Source organism: Bos javanicus, chromosome 3, assembly GCF_032452875.1.
Source record: "Bos javanicus breed banteng chromosome 3, ARS-OSU_banteng_1.0, whole genome shotgun sequence".
Taxonomy (NCBI): Eukaryota; Metazoa; Chordata; class Mammalia; order Artiodactyla; family Bovidae; genus Bos; species Bos javanicus.
Genome location: NC_083870.1, coordinates 29,300,672 through 29,325,890, shown reverse-complemented (window position 1 = coordinate 29,325,890; position 25,219 = coordinate 29,300,672).

The following is a 25,219-nucleotide window of genomic DNA, read 5'->3' as shown; positions in this document are numbered from 1 at the left end:
TTCGCCAACACCACAGGTCAAAAGCATCAATTCTTTGGTGCTCAGCTTTCTTTATAGTCCAACTCTCACATCCATACATGACTACTGGAAAAACCATCACTTTGACTAGATGGACCTTTGTTGGCAAACTAATATCTCTGCTTTTTAATATGCGGTCTAGGTTGGTCATAGCTTTTCTTCCAAGGAGCAAGTGTCTTTTAATTTCATGGCTGCAGTCACCATCTGCAGTGATTTTGGAACCCCAAAAAATAAAGTCAGCCACTGTTTCCCCATCTTTGCCATGAAGCGATGGGACCGGATGCCATGATCTTAGTTTTCTGAATGTTGAGTTTTAAGCTAACCTTTTCACTCTCCCCTTTAACGTTCATCAAGAGGCTCTTTAGTTCTTCTTCACTCTCTGCCATAAGGGTGGTGTCATTTGCATATCTGAGGTCATTGATTTGGGGTACTCTGTCCCTTTTTAGAATAACATAGGAGAAACTTAGTCTGCAGTGAGGGGCAGAAGGCAGTACAATTCTGTCGGCAGCCTGCACTCAACTTATAGAATGTGGGGCTTTTGTGGATCAAAAAGCAAAGCTAACTGATTTGAATCACTGAAGCAGAGCATTTCTAAATTAGGAGACAGCTTGTGAGCAAGAAATAAGTCTGTGGCATGGCCCTAACCTTTCTCAAGCATCTCCCTTTGGGATCTCTCTCCTAGACAAGAGAATCACCCAGTGGCCCAGAATGTAGGGGCATGGATTTCCTCTACAAACCAGTTGTTCCCAATGGCCTCAAGATAACCACCATTAAACTGGAAGGAGGCTGAGGAATAAACTGGGCACAAAGGTCAGTAAGCCTTCAGACTTAAAAATCTCTGCCTCAACAAGAAAGGTGGCCATTGGTACTTTCACCCGCAATCAACCAGAAGCAAATAGACAGGAGGCCGAGGATAACACAAGTCTGGCCTGAAAATTCTCGTGATTGGTCAACCTTCAAGTCTGTGACTGATCAACCTCAGAGAGAGGTCCACAAACCTTACATAAAGGGCCATCTGGTAACTACTGAGGCTTTATGTGCTCTCTGGCCCTGATTCGACTTCCTATGTTTGCAGAAGCTGCCACAGTGTAAATTTTCTGGTGAGAGGAAGCGCGCCTCCCCTGCCCCCACCAAGACTGGATGTCGCTCTTCCCTCACCCTGGCAGCCAGAACACGGGCAGTTCGCCTAAGCGTGGCCCTACCCTGGGCAAGTGACACAGAGGCAGGGCAGTTAGAACTCCCTCAGGTGACTCAGCGGCATCCCCAGGTCCAGGACCGGTGGTGCCGGGGCCTAGGGGACTAGAGGTCCTAAATCAATGATCCCAATGGCCTGACCCCCTGGCAGAGGTTCTGGCCTCTGATTCCTGCTCCTTTTCTAAGCCTAATCTCCTCAGCTTTCTGGTGAATTCTTGAGAAACTTACTGTCTTTCCAATAAATTCCTTTGTTTCTGCTCAAGTTAATCTGTCTTCTTTGTTATTTAAAGCTAAGAAGCATGACTTGTAGTTAAGGATATCAATTCTTGAAGTCATCAGCACAAAGTAGTAGTAAATATATGAGATGGTTTGAAATTGCCCAGGGAGAGCGTGTAGAACAGAAGTGAGCTGGAGATGGGCCCATGGGAACAGGAGGAGTGATGGCTAATGGAGCAGTGGAAAACTGAGAGATTGTGTGCAAAGAGATGGAGTTTCAGGTTCAATACTTGAGACTGGAGTCGTTCTGTATGGAAATAAGGTACAAAGAGGCTTGGTGACATTCACAGAAGCCACCAGGGGCTGCGAGTCACTGACCTGGACACAGAGGTCACAGAAGATGAAAACACAGATGCATTTTCACTCAGCAAGCATTTTTCAGAGCAAATTCCTCTAATCCAATTTAATTTCTTAATGTATTTTCCCTATTGTGCTGGTGAGCAGTACCTTTTTTCCATTTTTCACTTCTACAATATTGAAATTCATTGGCAGTAATTCTTTCCCACTTACATCAAAATTGATTCAGCATCAGCTTCTGATCTATATAGTCTACCCATGTAGAGCACCCACAGTTGTGAATTTTCTTTTATGACCATTTGTTCTAATCAAACTTGGTAACGCTTGCCAAGTAGAATTTGTTGTCCTGTGAGTTTTCAGTCAGTGACAAATTCTATCAAGTACACCACTGTCAGCTGTGTTTAGTAACGTTTGGAATGAATTGGATACACCCTGAGAACTTGTATTTATTTCTAGGCTAACCCACGAGAAAATGTGAGCAGTGTTAGGATGCAGAGAGGAGCAGAGAAACAGGAAGGAAGGAGGAGAGAGCGAGCCCTGGACGGTAAAGGAGACAAAGACAGGGGCAGCTCCCCGTCTCTAAGGTTGCTGCCCAGCACTGCCGGCCTCTGGCTCCTGAGCGCAGTGCAGACTGCGGTTGGCGGGGCTAAGTCATGTGCTGGGCCAGGGAGCTGTGCCCCTCATGCAGTTGGCAAGGACCCTCCGGAGCTCTCCTGCCTCTGACCTAGCGCCCAGCAGGACCCCCAGGCTGGCAGCTCCATGAGACTGGCCCTCAGAGCCAGGACAATGCAGAGGGAAACAATGGACTCGAAATGTTTGTAAGAAGTAAATAAATGGCTTAACTTAAGCCACTGGGATGCAGGGGTCATTTATTACCTTGGCCTATCCTGTCTATTTTGATTATCTGTAGCTGTGTGGCTTGTGGCAAGACATTTAACAGCCCTGATTGCCAGCTTTCCCAAATAGAAAACAGAAAACAATACTTGCCGGACTGTTATAAACACTAAAAATACTGAACAAAGGACCTAGTATATAGTAGACACTCAAACAATGGCTTTTTAAAATTATTATTAATAGTAAGAATTTCAATCTGGTTTTATGTGGAAATCAGTTGCCTTTTCATTTCTTTTCCTAAATGCCTTAGGATTCAACCTACTCTAGTGGCAGGAAGGAATGACCCAGTTCTGCCTTCACCTGAAAGAAAGGACCAATTTGTGGATGCCATAGACTTGAGTTCTGTTTTCTGGACCATCAAGGCCTACTGTGCAGGAAAAGGGGGATCAGAGCCCTGAGTGAGGGTTCAGGTGGAAGGATGAGGGGAGGGAATTGAAGGGCTGGAAGCAGAGAACGGGTACTGAATGAGGTACTTGTACAGGATCCCATTCCTAGATTCTGACTCACAGAAAGTTGCCCAAGAAAGCACCTCCTTTTTTGCTGGAGAAGCCAGGTGAGTAGATCAAGGGACTTCTGCGAGCACCAGGAGCATCCATGAGGCAGGTGAGCCAGGCCCTCCCCAAAGAGACCCCTCCCCTAGCGGCACCGCGTGCATTCGACCTGCAGCAGGGATCACAGTTCTGCCTGAAGCTCACAAGTCACCTTTCCTGCCAGGGGAACATGTGACCAGATCCTCCCTGTGATGGCCTCCATGCCCTCACCTCCCATCAGTGAGGGAGACACTTTAACAGCAGACAGACACTCAAGTGTGAAGAAATCCTAGGCTTAATTTGTTTAGCAAATGCTTTGTCTACTCCTGGAACAAAGTTGTGCCTCGACAAACAGGGATTATTGCAAATCTTAAATGATCACGAACGAACCAGTAAGCTTTTCCTCTATTTATAAACCTCTAGACCCCATTCTATGCACATGAAAAGACGAAAACATAACTGCCAGTCTCTGACACCTGCCCAAATGTCTGGAAGCCTCTCACTTGGTTCTAGCTGTCCGGTTCGTCTCCAGCGCCCTCTAGCGACCTCGCAGCCATCACGCCTCTGCGGTGCCGCAATGTTTCTCTCCATAGTGTCCACCAGAGGGCGCCAGTACCCTTCAGACGACTCCAGACTTCACTGAAGCCAGCATGGCATTGTATTGACAATACAGAAGGCCACCGCCAAACGCTTACCTAAACATGAAGCCCAGGGATTTTTTAGACTGAAACTATTTTACATCCCCTGTGGCAGTCCCTCTCAGATAATAGTGATGATGATGTTGATAGGTACCTTGCCCAGGGAGTTTTCCAGCCCAGAAGAATCTTTCCTTGGCTGTTCCTGTTAAAGTGTTACTACCTTTGGGGGACTAAACCCCTCCCTCAGATGTTTTGCAAAATTCTGGTTTATATTTGCATACCTGTCTAGATTTTAAAGTACTCTTCAAAAAACATCTCATTTAGGCTTCACGAATCTTTTGTTCCCCTCCCCGCTTTTTGAATGAACAGACAAGTCTGCAGAGGTCACTATTACTGTTGTTGGAAAGACACCTCCAGCCAATAAACCTCGCCTGAACCTAGGTGCTCCATCTCCAATCCCTGGCCTTCTGCCTCCCCAAATCCTATGTGTACCCACTTGCTGTGCTTTATCACATCCTTTCTTTGACATTTTCTGTCGCATAGACATGGACACCAGGGCGAGTGTGGATGAGAGCCCCAGACTCTTTCCCCGAAGCAAGGGGCTGAGAGCCGGTGTAGAGATGGGGCTGTGCGGTGATGAGCTCTCCAGACTGGCATCTGGAGATGCAGGCTCTGGTCCTCATCCTGCCCACACCTGGGGGGCCCTGGACACCATGATAACCCCAGTTCCTGGGCTGTGCACTGCAGAGATGGGCTGACCATAACCTCTGAGGAGACAGTGTGACGCCCTCTCGTTCTCGCCAGTGGTTGTCAAGAAGGCAGAAGCTGAGGCGAGAGTGCTCTGGACTGTGTTGGGTGAACAGAGTTCCTGTTACCAGTGCTACAAGAGAGAGAGGTGTCACTTCCCGGGACTTGCAGGCGTCCTTGGGACCAGCTGCCAAGGGAGGCGCCCTGGCTTCCTGAGGAAAGAAGATGGATCCAGAGTAAAGGGAGAGCGAGTTTATTTAGAGAGAACACCTTCCACAGGCAGAATGCAGATGTCTCATGGTCACAGGTTTTTATGGATTAAGTGATCTCATAGGCTAACGATTGGGACGAATATTCTTGCTACTTTGGGATAGGGTGGAAGTTTCCCAGGAGTTGAGCCACTGCCCATTTTTTGGCTTTTTACCGTCTTCCTTAAGTCTGTCATGGTGGAAGGGAGAGTGATTGTTAGTATTACAATGAAGGTATAATGAGCTTTAAAGGTCAATGACCAGTCTATTGTCAAAGCTACCTCAATCCCAGCCAGTCTTTATCACTTGCCAGCAATGGTACCTCTTAACAATTTTTTTCAATATTTGTTTGCCTGCACTGGGTCTTAGCTGAGGCATGTAGGATCTTTTAGTTACAACATGTGGGATCTAGTTCCTTGACCAGGGATGAAACCTGCGTACCTTGCACTGGGAGTGTGAAGTCTTAGTCACTGGGCCACTGATAAGTCCCTGTACCTCTTTTTATCTAGTGTTTGTGTCCTGCCCCTTTCCCTACTGTCTCACCAAGGCTACTGCCTCAGAATCATTGCCCTGCCCTGCCCTCAAAAGGAAACCATTATTCTTTTTGAAGTTTCAGAAAGAAACTGCACAGAGAAATAAGAACCAGTTAGAACCAACTAGGCCCAATGGCAGAAAGTGAAGAGGAACTAAAGAGCCTCTTGATGAAGGTGAAAGAGGAGAGTGAAAAAGCGGGCTTAAAACTCAACATTCAAAATAGGGGAAAAAATGGTAACAATGACAGATGATTCTCTTGGGCTCATAAATCCATCCACTGTGGATGGTGACCACAGCCATGAAATTAAAAGGCGCTTGCTCCTTGGAAAGCTGACAAACCTAGCAGCGTGTTAAAAAAGAGACGTCACCCTGCTGACAAAGGTCCGTATAGTCAGAGCTGTGGTCTCTCCAGTAGTCATGCACAATGCGAGAATTGGACCACAAAGAAGGCTGTGTGCCAAAGAACTGATGCTTTCGAACCGTGGTGTTGGAGAAGACTCTTGAGAGTCTCTTGGACTGCAAGGAGATCAAACCAGTCAATCCTAAAGGAAATCAGTCCTGAATATTCATTGGAAGGACTGATGCTGAAGCTCCAATACTTTGGCCACCTGATGTGAAAAGCCAACTCATTGGTAAAGACCTTGATGCTGTTGAAGATTGAGGGCAGGAGAAGAGGGCGACAGAAGATGTGAGATGGTTGGATGGACCTGAGTTTGAGCAAACTCTAGGAGATAGTGAAGGACAGGGAAGCCTGGCATGCTGCAGTCCACGAGGTCTCAAAGAGTCAGACATGACTGAGCAACTGAACAAGGCCCAAGACAGTGGAAGATTTGACTTCCAGGAGACCTTGAGCCTTATTATACATGCCCTGTAGCTGTAACTCATTAACATGCTAAATGACACACCCACCAGCACTATGAGTGTTTGATGGTTGCCATGACAACAACCAGTAAGATTCCTGTAAAGACTAGAAAGGAGAACTGCACCAGTTTGGAGTCCAACCACACCCCTGTTCGCAGATAAGTCATGAATATTCCTCACACTCTTTCCATTTACCTCTCTATTACTTTGTTTAGCTGCTAAGTCATGTTGACTCCTTTGCGACCCCATGGACTGTAGCCCACCAGGCTCCTCTGTCCATGGGATTTCCCAGGCAAGAGTACTGGAGTGGGTTGCCATTTCCTTCTCCAGAGGATTTTCTCAACCTAGGGATCAAACCTACATCTCCTGCTTGGCAGGCAGATTCTTTACCACTGAGCCCCCTGGGAAGCCCCCTCCTATATATTTGGTATCTCTGTCTGAATTGGGTTGAAATTGATTTATGAACCAGTTTCCTGCTTCTCGGTTCTTTGACCATTGAATAAAACTTGTGCTGTTCCAGTCCCAACGCTGGTTTTATTATTGGCCACTCAAGTCCAATCAGAAAAAGAACCTCCCTGGCCTGAGACGAGAGATCTTGACTTGGGCTAGGACCCTGGTACAGTTCCAGTCGGCCAATTTGGTAACATTTCCACTTATCAGTCAAGTCAGAGAGCACACACCTTCTCACCAAAGCCAGCTTAGAGCCCTGCCCCATCCTTTTTCCATGCCAACAAACCCCTTCTCAGTGAGGCAGGAGATAGATGGACCCCAGGCTGAACAGCTGGAGTTTGCCCTCTGTGGACAGATACTCAGAGGAGCTGAGTCCTGTCCAGATAGAGACCTCATATTTCTCATTCTCAAGGAGAACTTCCTGACTATACATGCATGGAAAGGCTCCTGAGATGCCAAAAGGGAGTGATGTCAACCTACCGATAGGCCTCTTTAGGTGAATCCATCTTGACTAAGAGGAGTGTGCACACGTGGGAGCATCCTGAGATAAACTGAATTCAGGCTCCGAACCAGGCAAACCAGGATGACTGGCCAGAGGAAACCTGGAGGAAGTGCCCTGTGTAAGTGATCCAAACCACCACAAGCGCTCGATTCTGAGTCTGCTGAGCGTGTCTATCCACACGCATTCTTTTCCTCCTCATTAACACTTGTTTCACTATTTCCCTTTTCTTTGTGGAATTCATTTCTGCAAAGTCAACGGGTCAGGGGCCTTGTCATTGGCCACTGTCCCTGGTCTAGTGATGAGGATTCAGCACTCTCACTGAGGCAGCCTGACCTCAATTTCTGTCCAGGGAACCGAAGTCCTTCAAGCCGCTGCAGGCCTAAGCCACCTGAGATCATTGGGAGCCAGGTTTTCCACGGCCAAGATTGGGTGGTTGGATCTAACAATTACTTGGGAAAACGGATAACTGAACGGTCAGACCCACGGGACGGTGTCCCTGTGCAGCAGGAGTGGGAGGTGGCCATTGTGGTGGTGGACACACTCCGAGTGCTGCCCCCACGTCTGCCATGTGCTTCAATTATTGAAGTATAGTTGATTTACAGGCTTCCCTGGTGGCTTCAGATGGTTACAATGATTTCTGCTATACAGCAGTGATTCAGTTAAAACTTTTTTCATATTTTTCATTATGGTTTATCACAGGGTATTGAATAAGGGCTTTCCAAGAAGGGCAATGCCAAAGAATGTTCAAACTACTGCACAATTGCACTCATCTCACACTCTAGTAAAGTAATGCTCAAAATTCTCCAAGCCAGGCTTCAACAGTACGTGAACCATGAACTTCCAGATGTTCAAGCTGGTTTTAGAAAAGGCAGAGGAACCAGAGATCAGATTTCCAACATCCACTGGATCATGGAAAAAGCAAGAGAATTCCAGAAAAACATCTACTTCTGCTTTATTGACTATGCCAAAGCCTTTGACTTGTGGATCACAATGAATTGTGGAAAATCCTGAAAGAGACGGGAATACCAGACCACCTGACCTACCTCCTGAGAAATCTGTATGCAGGTCAGGAAGCAACAGTTAGAACCGGACATGGAACACTGGACTGCTTCCAAATTGGGAAAGGAGTACATCAAAGCTGTGTATTGTCACCCTGCTTATTTAATGTCTATGCAGAGTACATCATGCAAAACGCTGGGCTAGATGAAGTGCAACCTGGAATCAAGATTGCTGGGAGAAAGGTCAATAACCTCAGATACGCAGATGACACCACCCTTATGGCAGAAAGTGAAGAGGAACTATAAAGAGCCTCTTAATGAAAGTGAAAGAGGAGAGTGAAAAAGCTGGCTTAAAGCTCAACATTCAGAAAACGAAGATCATGGCATCCGGCCCCATCACTTCATGGCAAATAGATGGGGAAACAATGGAAACATTGACAGATTTTATTTTCTTGGGCTCCAACATCACTGCAGACAGTGACTTTAGCCATGAAATTAAAAGACTCTTGCTTCTTGGAAGAAAAGCTATGACCAACCTAGACAGCATATTAAAAAGCAGAGACATTACTGACAAAGGTCTGTCTAGTCAAGGCTATGGTTTTTCCAGTAGTCATGTATGGATGTGAGAGTTGGACTATAAAGAAAGCTGAGCACCAAAGAATTGATACTTTTGAACTGTGGTGTTGGAGAAAACTCTTGAGAGTCCCTTGGACTGCAAGGAGATCCAACCAGTCAATCCCAAAGGAAATCAGTCCTAAATATTCATTGGAAGGACTGATGCTGAAGCTGAAACTCCAATACCTTGGCCACCTGATATGAAGAACAAACTCATTGGAAAAGACCCTGATGCTGGAAAAGACTGAAGGCAGGAGGAAAAGGGGACAATAGAGGCTGAGATGGTTGGAAGGCATCACCAACTCGATGGACATGAGTTTGAGCAAGTTTCGGGAGTTGGTGATGGACAGGAAAGCCTGGTGTGCTGCAGTCCACGGGCTCGCAGAGTCGGACACGACTGAGCGGCTGAACTGAACTGAAGTGGCGCTAGTGGTAGAGAACGCACCTGCCAGTGCAGGAGATGCAAGAGATGTGGATTTAATCCTTGGGTGGGGAAGATCTCCTGGAGGAAGAAATGGCAACCCTCTCCAGTCGTCTTGTCTGGAGATTCCCACGGACAGAGGAGCCTGCTGGGCTACAGTCCATGGCGTCGTAAGAGTCAGACACGACTGAAGTGACTTAGCCTGCACACATGCATAGCTAATAGTTCTCTGCTGTTTACTCTTTATTACATTAACTCCCCACCCCCGCCCCATCTCGCAATCCTCAGTCCTCTGGGGGAGCTCTGAGCTTCCTGTTTTATTTCTCCCAGATGCCACACCTGAGGGTAATCCAATGTAATGATCAGATTAGTCACAAAAGTTGTTTTTTCTCTAGGGGAAGTGGCAGCTCTGGCAGCCTTTCATAATAACAGTCTCACAAGGAAAGGAAAGCCGATTCCAAGAACCAGTGCCATTTGCATTTTGCTGTCACGTGTGAGTGTGGTTCAAAGACTTAAATCAGGTGGCTTTCAAAACATTTTGCTCGCTTCTGTTTTTCTGACAAGGACAATCACTGAAATATGCTGCATTTACAGGGCGCCTTTCATCAAGTGCCAGCTCTGCGGTTTCCCTCACAGCTCTCCATCCAAGTTGCTTTGGTCTCTTCATCCTCAAGACAGGGTTTTCCTGCACCTGGGCCTGACTTGTGTCTCAAACTCAGGAGGGGAGCTGGGCTTTGAGGAGGAGCTTGGGAACCATGGGGCCGGTGGCCAGGCCCCAGGGTGTCAGGCCCAAGGCAAGTTTCCCAGGGGCTCCTGCCAGACACACTCTATGTTCTCCAGGCCATGCCTGACCACCCCGAGGGGGCGGCCCACCTGTAGGCTGGGCACCTCGTGTCCCCTCCAGACTGGGCCAGAACAGGCTGAGCAGGGGGCTGTGGGGCTTCATTCCTGAGGCACTGCAGACCACGGCAGCTCCCAGCACTCAGGCCCCCTTGGGCCCAGCTCTCCTGGAGCAGCAAGCTGCTAACTTGTAGCAACAATTTCCAGCCTCTCACCCCTGGCCTCCCCTGAGGGGTCTTCTCTGTGGGGCAGACATCCTACCCCCCAGGCTCCTCCCACATTCTGCAGGATGCTTGCCCTGGGCAAGGCCAAAAGCCTCCCAGCCTTCCGGTGTCCTTGGTCTGCAGGAGCCAGAGCGTCCTCCCCGCCTCCCTTTACCCCCAGGATTCTGGTCTCCAGGGCACTTCAGAGCCCCAGCTCACAGCCCCACCTCTCCTGGGAGCCCAGGGCAACCAGGGAAACCAGCTGTGTTGAGAGCTGAGATTACAGCATGCTGAACTTCCAATTTCTGTCTCAGCATGCTCATATGGTTTCTGTCTTCATCCTCAGGACTTTCCTGTGAACTCAGTAAGCCTGTGCCCACTGTACCCTGTACATATAAGAGATCCATGGCTTAGGTCTGAGCTTACACAGCCAGAAGCCTGCAGACTCACTTCCTCACTCGAAGGCCAGGAAGCCCACAGTTGCTGCCTCTCTTCTCTTGTAACCAAGCAGGACCCTCTGGGGGGCCTTCCCAGGACAGACCCTTCCCCATATCCTCCACCTCAGCTCCTCTCTGAAATACCTAGATAACAATATCTGGTGCCATTTCCTGAGCTGTGTTACAGATGCTAGATCAGATCAGATCAGTTGCTCAGTCGTGTCCGACTCTTTGCGACCCCATGAATCGCAGCACGCCAGGCCTCCCTGTCCCTCACCAACTCCCGGAGTTCACTCAGACTCACATCCATCAAGTCAGTGATGCCATCCAGCCATCTCATCCTCTGTCATCCCCTTCTCCTCCTGCCCCCAATCCCTCCCAGCATCAGAGTCTTTTCCAATGAGTCAACTCTTCTCATGAGGTGGCCAAAGTACTGGAGTTTCAGCTTCAGCATCATTCCTTCCAAAGGACACCCAGGACTGATCTCCTTCAGAATGGACTGCTTGGATCTCCTTGCAGTCCAAGGGACTCTCAAGAGTCTTCTCCAACACCACAGTTCAAAAGCATCAATTCTTTGGCGCTCAGCCTTCTTCACAGTCAACTCTCACATCCATACATGACCACAGGAAAAACCATAGCCTTGACTAGACGAACCTTTGTTGGCAAAGTAATGTCTCTGCTTTTGAATATGCTATCTAGGTTGGTCATAACTTTCCTTCCAAGGAGTAAGGGTCTTTTAATTTCATGGCTGCAGTCACCATCTGTAGTGATTTTGGAGCCCAGAAAAATAAAGTCTGACACTGTTTCCACTTCTATTTCCCATGAAGTGGTGGGACCGGATGCCATGATGTTCGTATTCTGAATGTTGAGCTTTAAGCCAACTTTTTCACTCTCCACTTTCACTTTCATCAAGAGGCTTTTGAGTTCCTCTTCACTTTCTTCTATAAGGGTGGTGTCATCTGCATATCTGAGGTTATTGACAGATGCTAAGACCCCCACTAAATAGAAGAAATTAACTACATGATGACCATGAGCACAGTGGCCCTCAGACCTACTAGTAACACCTAAGGATTGATAATGTTAACCCCCGTGACCCAGCCCTTTACCTTCGTTACCATCAACCAATCAGAATTGTGCACCAGCTGATCACATACCTTGGGACGTCCCTCCCTCAGCTGATCTTTTAAAATGCTTTCCTGAAACCCATGAGGGAAGGTACTTTGAACACTAGTTGGGACTCCTTGCTTGGCGTCCTGTGATTGATGCTGCACTTTCCTTGACCACAACGCAGTGTTAGTAGGGTAGATTCACTTTACTGAGGGCAAGAGAGTGGACCCAAGTTTGGTTCAGTAACACTCTCCCAGGCTTGCCCCTCAGAGGGGCCCTGAGGGCCATCCTTGGTCAAGAGGGCCTGGGTGAACCATCCAGGTGGGGCTAGCTGAGGCCATTCAATCTGGAGAGTGGCTAAAGCCCCAGTGCAGGTGGGGCATACATAATGGTGAGAAACTCCTATTCACACAAGACACCTAACCCTCAGTTACTGTAATATGTGCTTTATTTGAAAAGAAATAGCTTTTAGAGGGGGCCTTGGTGACTAAGTGGGAGAGAATCCGCCTGCCAGTGCAGGAGACATAGGTTCGATCCCTGGTCATGGACGATCCCACATGCCATGGAACAACTAAGCCCGTGTGCCACAGCTGTTGAGCCGGAGCTCTGAAGCCAGGAAGCCACAATTACTGAGCCCTCACATCCTAGAGGCCATGCTCCGCAACAAGAGAAGCCATGGCAAGGAGAAGCCCACGCACTGCAACTAGAGAAAACCCATGCCCAGCAACAAAGACCCAGCACGGCCAAAGATAAATAAAATTATTTTTATTTTATTTTTTTACTTATTTATTTTACTTTATGTGTTTTTGTTTTTGTTTACTTTACAATATTGTATTGGTTTTGCCATACATCAACATGCATCCGCCACGGGTGTACACGTGTTCCCCATCTTGAATCCCCTCCCACCTCCCTCCCTATCCCATCCCTCTGGGTCATCCCAGTGCACCAGCCCCAAGCTTCTGGTATCCTGCATCAAACCTGGACTGGCAATTCGTTTCTTATATTATACATGTTTTAATGCCATTCTCCCAAATCATCCCCCCCGCCTCTCCCACAAAGTCCAAAAGACTGTTCTATACATCTGTGTCTCTTTTGCTGTCTCGCATACAGGGTTGTCGTTACCATCTTTCTGAATTCCATATATATGCGTTAGTATACTGTATTGGTGTTTTTCTTTCTGGCTTACTTCACTCTGTATAATAGGCTCCAGTTTCATCCACCTCATTAGAACGGATTCAAATGTATTCTTTTTAATGGCTAACACTCCATTGTGTATATGTACCACAGCTTTCTTATCCATTCTTCTGCTGATGGACATCTAGGTTGCTTCCATGTCCTGGCTATTATAAACAGTGCTGCGATGAACATTGGGGTACACGTGTCTCTTTCAATTCTGGTTTCCTTGGTGTGTATGCCCAGCAGTGGGATTGCTGGTTCATATGGCAGTTCTAGTTCCAGTTTTTTAAGGAATCTCCACACTGTTCTCCATAGTGGCTGTACTAGTTTGCATTCCCACCAACAGTGTAAGAGGGTTCCCTTTTCTCCACACCTTCTCCAGCATTTATTGCTTGTAGACTTTTGGAAACAGCCATTTTGACTGGCGTGAAATGGTACCTCATAGTGGTTTTGATTTGCATTTCTCTGATAATGAGTGATGTTGAGCATTTTTTCATGTGTTTGTTAGCCATCTGTATGTCGTCTTTGGAGAAATGTCTATTTAGTTCTTTGGCCCATTTTTTGATTGGGTCGTTTATTTTTCTGGAATTTAAAATTATTTTTAAAAATAGCTTTTAGGGACATCTAAACTACATTTGTAACTCATCTACATCTGAGGCTACAAAATGAGCACAATTTATCTAAGAACAGCACATAACAGTTGCTGATTCCTATATGCCAGCTATTGTCTTTACTTAGTGACTCCCATAAGGACCCTGTGAGGCAGGTAATCTTACCATTATTCTTATTTTACAGATGAGGAGGCTGAGGCATGAAACAAGCAAAACACTGTGGGGCTGTCCTGGGTACCAAAGCCCCTCCATGACCCCCATTTCTTATTTTTAGAAAAAGGCTTTAGCACCTTCTTAAATCTGCTCTTTGGACTTCAGGCCTAGGAGACTAATCAGGGACTGAGGGAATGCAAACAAAGGAAAAGCAGTCAAACAATAGTTCAGCCATAAAACAGTCCTAGGGATATGTACTAACAATCTGATACCTGTCTTTGAGTTCTGCAGGAAGTACTACTGTGAGCCCTCATAGCACCATAGTATCAAAGCCTTTGCCACCTAACACCTCAGTCCAAAAGGCTGAACTAAAAGCTCTAACCTGAGTCTTTAATCCTAGGTGAAGGAACAATTGTATACATACACACAGACTTGTTTTACCTGCCCACCCAGCTATCTGGAAAGAGAGATGACTTCTAAATGCAGAAAACTCCCCTATAAAGTATGGGGCTGAGATGTTACACCTCGCAGAAGCTGTCCGAAAACCGAAACAGGTGGCAGTCATCCACAGCCATGGGCAGCAAAAGGGAACTCCTCAAATTTTCCAAGGAAACGATAGGGCAGATAGGGAAGCAGAGACAGAGACCCTGATGCCCATAAACGAAATGGCTCTAATCCCATCCCTCACCCCTTCTAACGTTATACCCAGATACTCGACTTCCAAGGAGAACAGGGTGTGAGACAGAGGGGGAACGAAGGGAACAGTTGGCTGATGGCACACAGACCAGAACTTGCTCATCTCTCTCTGACCAATGGAAAACTATCAAAGGGCTTCATGATTCTCTCCATCTGGGGAGAGGTGCAATGTCTATGATTGCTTTCCTGCTTTTTACAGGGGAAGGGCCCCTGGAGACAGGAGTCACTGGAGCCTTGCCCTTCACATCACCCATAATCCAGGAGGCAATGTCAAGCTTCCGCCTCTTGCTAGTCCAGCCCAGCAATGTGGGACTTACCCAGGAGAGGACTGGCACATAGGTTTCACTCAGATTCCCTCTTTCCAGGGCTTCAAATACATATTGATCTTCATAGATAGCTTTACTGGATGGATAGAGGCCTTCCCTAATAGAACAGAGAAGGCAACTGACGTAGCGTAGCTAAGGCACTCCTAAAGGAAACTATTCCTAGATTTGGATTGTCCCAAGACCTTGGTTTGTAGCAAAGGTCACACAACAGCTTTCGTGGGCTTTGGGAATCAAATAGCACCTCCATTCATCCTGGAGACCTCAGTCCTCAGGAAAAGTGGAACCAGGCTAATCATACTCTAAAGAAAAACTTTAGTCAAACGTCAGGAAACGTCAGGGCCATGGTATCGCCTGCTGCCAACAGCCCTTTTAAGGGTCAGGGCAGATCCTAAAACAACCACTAAGTTAAGCCCTTTTGAAATGACATAGAGAAGGCCATTCCTTACTCTGCACACACTAGCTAACCCAAAAACACAGGCGCATCTTAAATACAATATAAATCTGGGCCAAGTCCAGAAGGGTATGTAAGAACATGGCAACAGTAGAGCCCTCTCCAGATGACAGTCCCAGTTACCCTGTTATAAAACCTGAAGACTGGGTACTTTTAAAGACCTAGAAGAATGAGTCCCCCAGTGACCAGCTACTCCTGAAATGGAAGGGTCCTTAACCAGTCTGGTTGAGCACCCCGATAGCAGTCAAATTCCAGGGGGTCACCAGCTGGGTTCATATATCCAAGAACCTAAAGATCCATTGTGGATAGTGACTGCAGTCATGAAATTAAAAGAAGGAAAGTTATGATAAACCTAGACAACGTATTAAAAAGCAAAGACATCACTTTGCAGACAAAAATCCATATAGTCAAAATTATGGTTTTTCCAGTAGTCATGTACAATGTGAGAGTTGAACCATAAAGAAGCCTGAGCGCCAAAGAATTGATGCTTTCGAATTGTAGTGTTGGAGAAGACTCTTGAGAGTCCCTTGGACTGCAAGGAGATCCAACCAGTGAATCCTAAAGGAAATCAGTCCTGAATATTCATTGGAAGGACTGATGCTGAAGCTGAAGCTCCAATACTTCAGCCACCTGATGTGAAGAGCCAATTCATTAGAAAAGATCCTGATACTGGGGAAGATTGAAGGCAAAAGGAGAAGGGGGTGGCAGAGGATGAGATGGTTAGATAGCATCACCCACTCAATGGATATGAAGTTGAGCAAGCTCTGGGAGACAGTGGAAGACAGAGGAGTCTGGTAATGCTGCAATCCACGGAATCGCAGAGTCGGACACAATTTAGCAACTGAACAACTCCAAAGTCCATCATGGGCCATAGCGATGGGAGGTTTCCATTTTCTTATAATCTCCTCTTCTCAGCCACAGTGATTTTTATTTCACCTAGTGCTTCCATACAGTTGCAAATCTGCAACTAAGACCTTTCAGTCCAAGAAGGGGAGGGATCAGCAGGTTTGAACCTTCTGTTTTAGAAATAGATACTAAATTTTAAGCTGGAGATTAACAAAAATATGCTGGTCTTATACAACCAGATTCCTACCCCTGCATGAGGCTCTGATTATAATAGTCTTTTGCTGATCTTTAGCTCCTGCTTCTCTGGTTTTCTCTGAGGCATCACAGAACAATGGTGATCCAGGGACTCTAGCCACTCCCCACAGCAGATCCTGCTGAAACAACAAAGTCCCCTTGGGGGCCCTTTAATGACAGGGCAAGAGTTCTATGACCCCAGCTAGGTAGGGTGTACAAGCCCCTTGCCAGCCTGAAGTTATGGAAGATCTTCACCCTCATCTTCCCAATAAAGGTTTTGGGGGAGTTTGTATCTCTTGGGGAGGATTTGAGGCAGGAGGTAAATGCCCACCCCTCCCTCTCCAGGGTAAAGCATTTGAAGATTCATTCCCTGTGGACCAAAACTCCAAGATGGGAACAACAGGACAAGTAGGGGAGGGAGCTGGGCCCTGCCCAGACTACATATTTCTCATTCTTGAAGTTAGGAGATTTCCCTGACCACACATGCATGCAGAAAAGTTCCTTGGAGATCAAGAGGAGTGATAACTACCCTTAGGACACTTTAGTAGAATCCATCTTGGCTAAGAGATGTGTCTCAGGACTCATATGAGAGGGTCCTGAGATATAACAAATATGGACTGTGAATCAGGCAAATCAAAATGATTTGGCCAAAGGAAACCTGGAAGAAATACCCCATGTAAGTGATTTAAACTGCCACAAGGGCATGATTCTCTCTCTGAGTCCATCTTTGTGTCTATTCACAAATACTGTACTCTTTACCTCTTAATAAATACTTGCTTTACTACTTTCTGTGGAAATTCTTTTCTGAAAAGTTGAATGGCCAAGGCCTTTGTCACTGACCACTGGTCTAGTGGCTACGATCTGGTGTTCTCAGAGCCGTGACCTGGTCTCAATCTCTGCCTGGGAGCCTAAGCCATTGCAGGCTGAGGTCACTGGAGATCATATCAAGATCCCCACCCAGGTGGAGGTCAAGCTGAGCACAAGTATGTGGACCCCAGACTGGTTGGAACCAGAAGCTGATTGAGATTCCTGGACCACCACCCTGTTATCTCACCACCAACTAATCTCAAAAGTCATACCCCCTGTCATCCTCACCCCAAATGTTGCCTTTAAAAACCCTTCCCTGAAAGCCATCAGGGAGTCTGGGACTTTTGCACATGAGTGGCCTGTTCTTGCTCAGCCCTGCAATAAACCTTTCTCTTCTCCCAACTCCAATGTTGTAGTTCACTTGGCCTCACAAACCAAACTTGGTCTTGGTCACATGTAGAATGATAAGTAACTTGCCTCACAACTAGGGTTCAAACCCTGCAGTCTGGCTCTGAGCTCACACTCTTAACTATTATACTTCTGAAGATGTGTCACCAAAAAAAGAAAGGAATACATCCGAGAGTTACAACTGAAACCACACAACTCAGACGGGATTCAAACCCAGCCAAAACTTGAACCCACTGTCTCTTGAGACTGCACACCTCGCCTCAGGACTTAGTGAAGCTCAGGTTCTTTATATCTCATTAGAAAATAACTCAGTGAGAGACAAAGTGACAGGTAAGAAGTGGATTTACTGATAAAGTGGCTATTTCTCCCGTGGTGAATTTTAAAAGGTCTGTGCTAAGAAAGCTTTTATCTAGTGAAAGTCGTTCTGCTGCTGCTACTGCTGCTAAGTCGCTTCAGTCATGTCCGACTCTGTGCGACCCCATGGACTGCAGCCTACCAGGCTTTTCCGTCCATGGGATTCTCTAGGCAAGAACACTGGAGTGGGTTGCCGTTTCCTTCTCCAATGCATGAAAGTGGAAAGTGAAAGTGAAGTTGCTCAGTCGTGTCTGACTCTTAGCAACCCCATGGACTGCAACCTACCAGGCTCCTCCATCCATGGGATTTTCCGGGCAACAGTACTGGAGTGGGGTGCCATTGCCTTCTCCAAAAGTTGTTCAATCGTGTCAAACTCTTTGCGTCCCCATGGACTATGCAGTCCATGGAATTCTCCAGGGAGGATACTGGAGTGGGTAAGCCATTTCCTTCTCTAGGGGACCTTCCCAATCCAGGGATCAAACCCAGGTCTCCCGCATTGCAGGCAGATTTTTTACCAGCTGAGCCACTAGGAAAGCCCAAAAATACAGTACTGAGTAGCCTATCCCTTCTCCAGCAGATCTTCCTGACCCAGGAATCAAACCAGGGTTTCCTGCATTGCAGGCAGATTCTCTACCAGCTGAGCTACCAGGGAATATCTATGAGACTGCTTAATATATACCTAGATAGAGAGAATGAGGAATGAATGAAGGGGCTCTTCCAGAAAGAGCCTTACCCCTGTTTAGGGTCTGGACTGCCTCACATCTGAGTATTGGTAGCACGGGAGAGGTAACTGGTTTCAGCAAGCTGGTTGAGTCTTGAGAACAAAGAGCCTCACAGGTGACCTAGAACCACACCCCTGAGAGCCCTGGTGCTGAATCAAGAAGGAGCTAGCCAAGCACCACCACCCTCAATTCATGGGCAGGGCTCACTCTGAATATCTGTCCTGTTCTCCGTCAAACTCACTCCCTGCAGCTGCTCTTTCCTTCACTTATCAATTCTAGGCTTTATTTATTAATACCTCCTATAGCTCCGGCCACATTGTGGTTTCTGTTTCCTCATCACTTCAGCCTGCCAAGACCCCTCAAAGCCCTAACTAGACTTCTTGATCTTGCCCAACCCCATGAGCTTTGATTTTATCCATATTCCCAAATTCAAATGCCTCTTACACCAATCAGCCTAAGACCACAAGGGAGAAACCTGGGTCTTAACCTGACAAAGCAGGTTTCCTGACCCGTGAGCAGTGAGAGAGAAAGCTCACAGGAGAGGAGCCCAGAGGCATCTCGCCAAATGCAAGAGAAACTGGGTTATTGACTTAAGTTGAAAATGCTGTAAGAGTGTAGGTGACATTTAAATGGGCAGGATTTTGTTAGGTTCACAGGAAAGCCAAGCTGAGTGGGAAGAGGTTGGATCAGGTCTAGGCTGCAGAGAGAATCAAGGGCCTCTTCTTTCCTCAGAATCAGAGCCAGGACAGCAGTGGACAGTTGTGTCCAGAAAGCCCTTAACTGCACCTCTGCCTCTGGGCTGTAAACCCAGGCTGCCCCCCTGTGTCAGGGTGACTAAGACCCTCCAGGCAAGGGGTGATGTTTCATTCACATTGAAAAATTTCAAACAGTGACATTTCTGATCATCTATGATTTCAGAGAACAACATTTCTCAGTGAGTGAAAATGGTCATTCTAAAAAGGAAGTTATGGTGACATTTTTCAGCTGCAGCAGACCCTTGGGAGATACTGTTTCCCATCAACTTTGCATCTTGATTTATCCATGTCTGTTATTCCTGCATAAATAACCAAAGAGATTGTTGTTTTTTTCAGTCCAAGAGGGAGGATTGGATGGACCCAGTCGATGGCTGGGGCCCAGCTCAGGCACTGGGCATCACGTTGGGATCAGCCCAGCTTGACTGAGTCCCCTGAGGTGGAGCTGGGAGCCAGAGGCCCATTTAGGGTTGCCCTCTCGCAGGGGCTTTGGGTGCTCCCAAAGTCACCCTTGTGTGCCTGGTGTGGGGCAAGTAAATCCTGCACATGAGAACGGGGGCTCCAGCTCCAGAGCTGAGCAAAGTCCCTCATGCCGACAGCCTGGCTCGGCTTCAAAGCATCAGAACGTGTCTACTGCACCTTTCCAAGTAGAAGGCCATATCTTAGAGTATAGTGCAAAGACACTTCACTCGTGTCTGACTCTGTGACCCATGAACCGTAGCCCGCCAGGCTCCTCTGTCCATGGCATTCTCCAGGTAAGAATTCTGGAGTGGGTTGCGTTGGCCTTCTCCAGGGGGTCTTCTTGACCCAGAGATTGAACCTGTGTCTCATGTCTACCTGCATTTGGCAGGTGGATTCTTTGCTCCTAGCGCCACCTGGGAAGCCCCATAGGATAAACTGCTACAACACACATCTGAAAACAGGAGGGCTTAAACAAGACTGAAGCTTCTTGTCTCTCAGGTAACAGTCCAGAAACAGGTGACCAGGCGGGCAGCTCTGCTGCCCTCATGGCTTCCACTTATAGTCCAAGTGCAGAATGCGATTCTTGCCAAGGCCCCAGCCAACAGTGAGGGAAGAAGCGAGGAGCACACACTCAGTCCTGTTAAGTGTGAGCCTGGGCAGGACACGTTATTTCAGCTCCCATCTTGTTGGCAGGGTTGGGCTCATGCGAGGAAAGCTGGGAAATGTCCTTGGCTTCATGGCCACATGCCCAGGTGAGCCTCTCCTATGTGAGACAGCGGGGAGCAGACAGCCCTCAACACTCAGTGACGGCGACCATGTCAGGCCAGCCTCTGCAACTCCCAGGCACAGAGCTTCCTTCCCTCTTCTGTCCCGTCTCAGGGATCCTAACACTGGAGCCTTCCTGCACCCAAATGGTGAGGGGGCTGCGGATCCTGGCAGGGGTCTCACTGCTGATGGCGATGAAGGCCTGCTTCACCTATCCTTCTGCAGTGTCCCCCACCACTCAGCCCCCTTGCCCACTCACCATCCCTGTATGCCTGCCCCCCGCCCCCCGCCCTCTTCCTTCCAGTGTATTTTGGTGGGTGGAGTAGTCACTGCCCCAGACCCCCTCCTCCAACCCACTGCCGGCAACACCAGAGCATCTTGAGGCCAGTCCTGCCTCCAGGGCTTTTCCCAGCCTCCTCCAAACAGCCTGTTCTCTTCTGCCTCCCACAGGCCAAAAGGTGTGGGGTCACAGGGCATTGAGGCTGTGCTGGCCTTTGCTCAGCCCCCTTACTGCCCGCCCATCTGTGCAACACTCTTGGCTCAGTGACCAGCCACACTGGGGAGGCAGGTGTCTTCAGTGTCCAGAGCAAGCAGCAGAAAACAGGAGGCGTCCAGGCACCTCAAGCACATACCCACGTGCCAGCCCCAACCCATGCAGTCCTCCACAGCCCGCATCCCTGGAGGACCCTCAGGCACTGGTCCCCAGGCCCAGGCAGCCCCTGCATCACCTGATGTGATGGACACTCTTCTGACTCATGTCAAGCCCAGAGAACTGGCAGACACAATGGGCCACACCCACAATGATTATAGACAGACACCTCCCGCGCCAGCACTTGCTTGTAAGTTCACGTGGAGGAATGCACCCCTAGAAACGAATGCATACTAAAGTAATAGTAACTTCATGTGCTGAGAGGCAGGGTGGCATAGTGGTTGTGCACACAGACCTGAAGCCAGACTAACAACTTAAATCTAAGATCTGCCACTTATTAGCTCTGGGGCCTTGAGCACATGACCTAACTACTCTGAGCCTCAGCTCTTTCATTTATAAAATAGGACTAATAATGGGAACCCACTTCATAGTCTTCACAGAGAGGATGAAAAAGCTTACGTTAAATAAGTGCTTAAAACTGTGCCTTGTTGTTTAGTCTCTAAGTCGTGTCCAAGTCTTTGGACCCCATGGACTGTACCTGCCAGGCTCCTCTGTCCATGGGAATTCTCTAGGCAAGAATACCAGAATGGGTTGCCATTTCCCCCTCCAGGGGATATTCCCAACCCAGGGATCGAATCCACGTCTCCTACATTGGCAGGTGGATTCTTTACCACTGAACCACCAGGAAAGCCCCAAACTGTGCCTATCACAAAGCATTTGAGAAATATTGGCTACTGGCCTTCTAGAGGCCTCTGGATTTTACTAATGGATAATAACAATGTATGGCTCTGTGAAAAGACACTCCAGCGATGAGCTCCCACATATCAGTTCCACGAGGTTCAGAAACCTTGGCACTTCCTTCCTCTCCATCCCCTCTTGCCACCATAGTCCTGGGGGACGTCAGTATCCTGGTGGATGAGCCATCCAGTCACTGGCTTCTTACCACCTTGACCTCTTCTCCCTTTCTACATCCTCCCATATTCATAGTGGGGATAGTGTCATTCCAATTTTCCTCACCCCGAAAAACCACTAACTCCAGTGTCCCATTATCTGAGGACAACCTTCAATCCTTCCAGCTTGTCTAATTGCGACCCCAGCTATAACAGATCTTCAACATCGTTAAAATATCCTGCTCATCCAGATAGTGTTCTCCTTATCCATCACTTCTTCTCATTACCTCTGGTTTTCTTAAAATAATTTTTATTGAAATACAGTTGATTTATATCGTGTTAATTTCAGGTATACAGCAAAGTGAATCAGTTAAACATATATCCACTCTTTGAGATTCTTTTCCCATATAGGTCATTACAGAGTAGTAAGTAGAGTTCCCTGTAAGATCCTTATTTATCTATTGCATACACAGCAGTGTGTATATGTCAGTCTCAGTCTTCCAGTTTATCCCTCCTCACCCCTTTACCCCTGGTAACCATGGGTTAATTTTCTACATCTTGACCCTACTTCTGTCATTACCTCTCGCTTGACTTACGGTTCATCTTAATCTGATTCATCACATCATTAATTTCAGTCAACTCCTTTGCCTTCTGTACTCTCTGTGTACCATTCAGGCAAACTCCATCCTAACCCTGAATGCTTCTGCTATCCCTCTACCTGCCCTCAGCCAGTTGAGCAATATTAGAGAAAATAAAGACCTGATATACTTAGAAAACTATATCAGGTACTTTCCTAAGTGCTTCTCACATAACAACTCATTCACTTCTTCCAATATTCCTATGAGATTACTATTCTTTTCATTGTACAGATGAAGTTCAGAGACATTAAGTAACCCATTCAAAGTCACACAGTCCAGGCTTTTCTGGCTCAGCAGCCTGAACTCTGGTCGTTACATTAAATTGCCCCTTACATAAAGTCTCACCAAAAAATCAACTTATAAATTCATGGTCACTAATTTCAAGTAATGCTTCATGAATATCTGAGCTACAGCTATGTTACTCTCCACTACAACTATTTCAAACTTTTATTCTTCTCAAATATCTAATCTGCTGCGTCATCCCTCTCTACAGCCCCTTACTCCCAACTGATGACCCCCAACATCATGCACAGAAAAAAGTGGGTTTCCATTTCCCTCTCCAGGGGATCTTCCTGACCCAGGGATTGAACCCACATCTCCTGCATTGCAAGTGGATTCTTTATTGCTGCACCACTTGGGAAGCACTCAGTGGCATCATAGGGGTGGCCAATCTCCTGCAAGAGTGAGGAATCTCTCATAAAGTACATCACGACTTGGTTTTGGAAGACTCTCTCCTCTTGCTTCTACCAAGGCCCTGGCTATTCCTTTTGTTCCACTGAATCCACCCTCTCACTTACCTTGCCTTCTCCTTTGCCCTTCAAGTCTCCAGCACATCTCTCTGAAAACATTTTGGCCTCCTGATCAACTGAAACATTCCTCCAGGAAATTTAAGCTTTAAGATCTTCCTGAAATTCTCCTGTTAGAGGCCAGCTGGAGAGGAGTTTAGTGGACAGGTTAGAGAGATTAGATAGCCAGGGTGATAAAGACTATTGATGACTAGGAATGGAAGATGCCAAGAGACAAAAATTCATCTTCAAAGACCAGACTCTGCTGTTTCTTGAAATGCAAGTAGCAGTTTATATGGTGGAATGAAAAAGAATCAGGAGTCTTCCAGTCATGACACGCAGTTTTGGAATTCCAGTCTGTATATCCGTACCTAAAACAGATACCCTGTGGGACAACTGAGGCTCACAAGTTAGCTGAGCTCTTGCACATATCAGCATAGGAATAGTCACATACTGACTGACTTAGTCTGGTCTGACTTGAAAGGAAATGTACATATGGAAAGTAAAGGAATGGGAATGGAACTGTGATGAGGCACTGGATAATGAGGTCTGCTAAATGGATAATCCGTATGAAAGCTCTGTGTATATATGGAGACAACAAAGAAAATGTGTTGAAAGAAATGTTATATAACACACTCCTTCAGCTAGGTTTTTTTCTCTTGGAAGAAGAAAGTGAATAAAAAATGAATTGGTGAGTAATCCATTTCTTACTATTCTTTGGAAGGACTTGGGTAAAATTACTTCTTCCTCATATGGTTAGAACAAGTTTATAAAGTAATTTGTCCCTGGAATTTTCTTTAATGAAAAATTTTAAATTATAGACTTTCTTTAAAAGTTTTAAGAATTTGTATCCGGTTTTATGTCTAGAAACTTTATTTAAATTTTCCAATTTACTGGCAGAAAGTTGTCCATAATACCTATTCTTAAAATTAATTTTAACTTACTAATTATAAAAATACAGAAAAATCACACAAGTATAGTGAATTTTTTTTTTTTTTTTAAGTTTAGTAAACTTTGACAAGGTCAACACCACCTTTGCAGCTACTAATTGGAACAATAGTCACCCGAGGAGTCCCTCCATATGCCTCTTCCTATCACTGCCCACTTCCTCCCTCTAAATGTAACCACCATCCTAAATCATTGGAATCAAGTTTTTAATAATCCAAGAATGCATTCTGACACAATCTAATTTAGCTTTCCCGATGTTTTCTTTTTAAACTGACATGTCTTTTAAAACCCCTTTAACACACAAATTTCAACTTTCATCTCTCTCTTTTCCTCACAATATATCTGCTGAAGAACAAAGGCAGTTCTCTCACAGTTCCATACAATCTGGATTTTGCTGACTGCATAGTCATGGTGCAACTCAACATGTTCTTCTCTGCTCTGTAATTTCAACAAATTGGCAGTTGAATCCAGAGGCTTCATCAGATTAGGTTTGATTCTTTTGACAGGACTGTAGGTTGGGTTGCATTCTTTCATCAGGAAGCTTATAACGCTTTTCCCCCTACTGTGGATTGCTCATTGCGAAGATCCACCAGTTCACTGAAGGTTGCAAAATGATATTTTGATTCCATAATTTGATTTCCATTCAACTTTATAAAGGAATGCTTCCCTCATCTGCTACTTGGTTACTCAATGACACAGTTCATATAGGAAAGAAGGATATGGTATTTGATTCTCT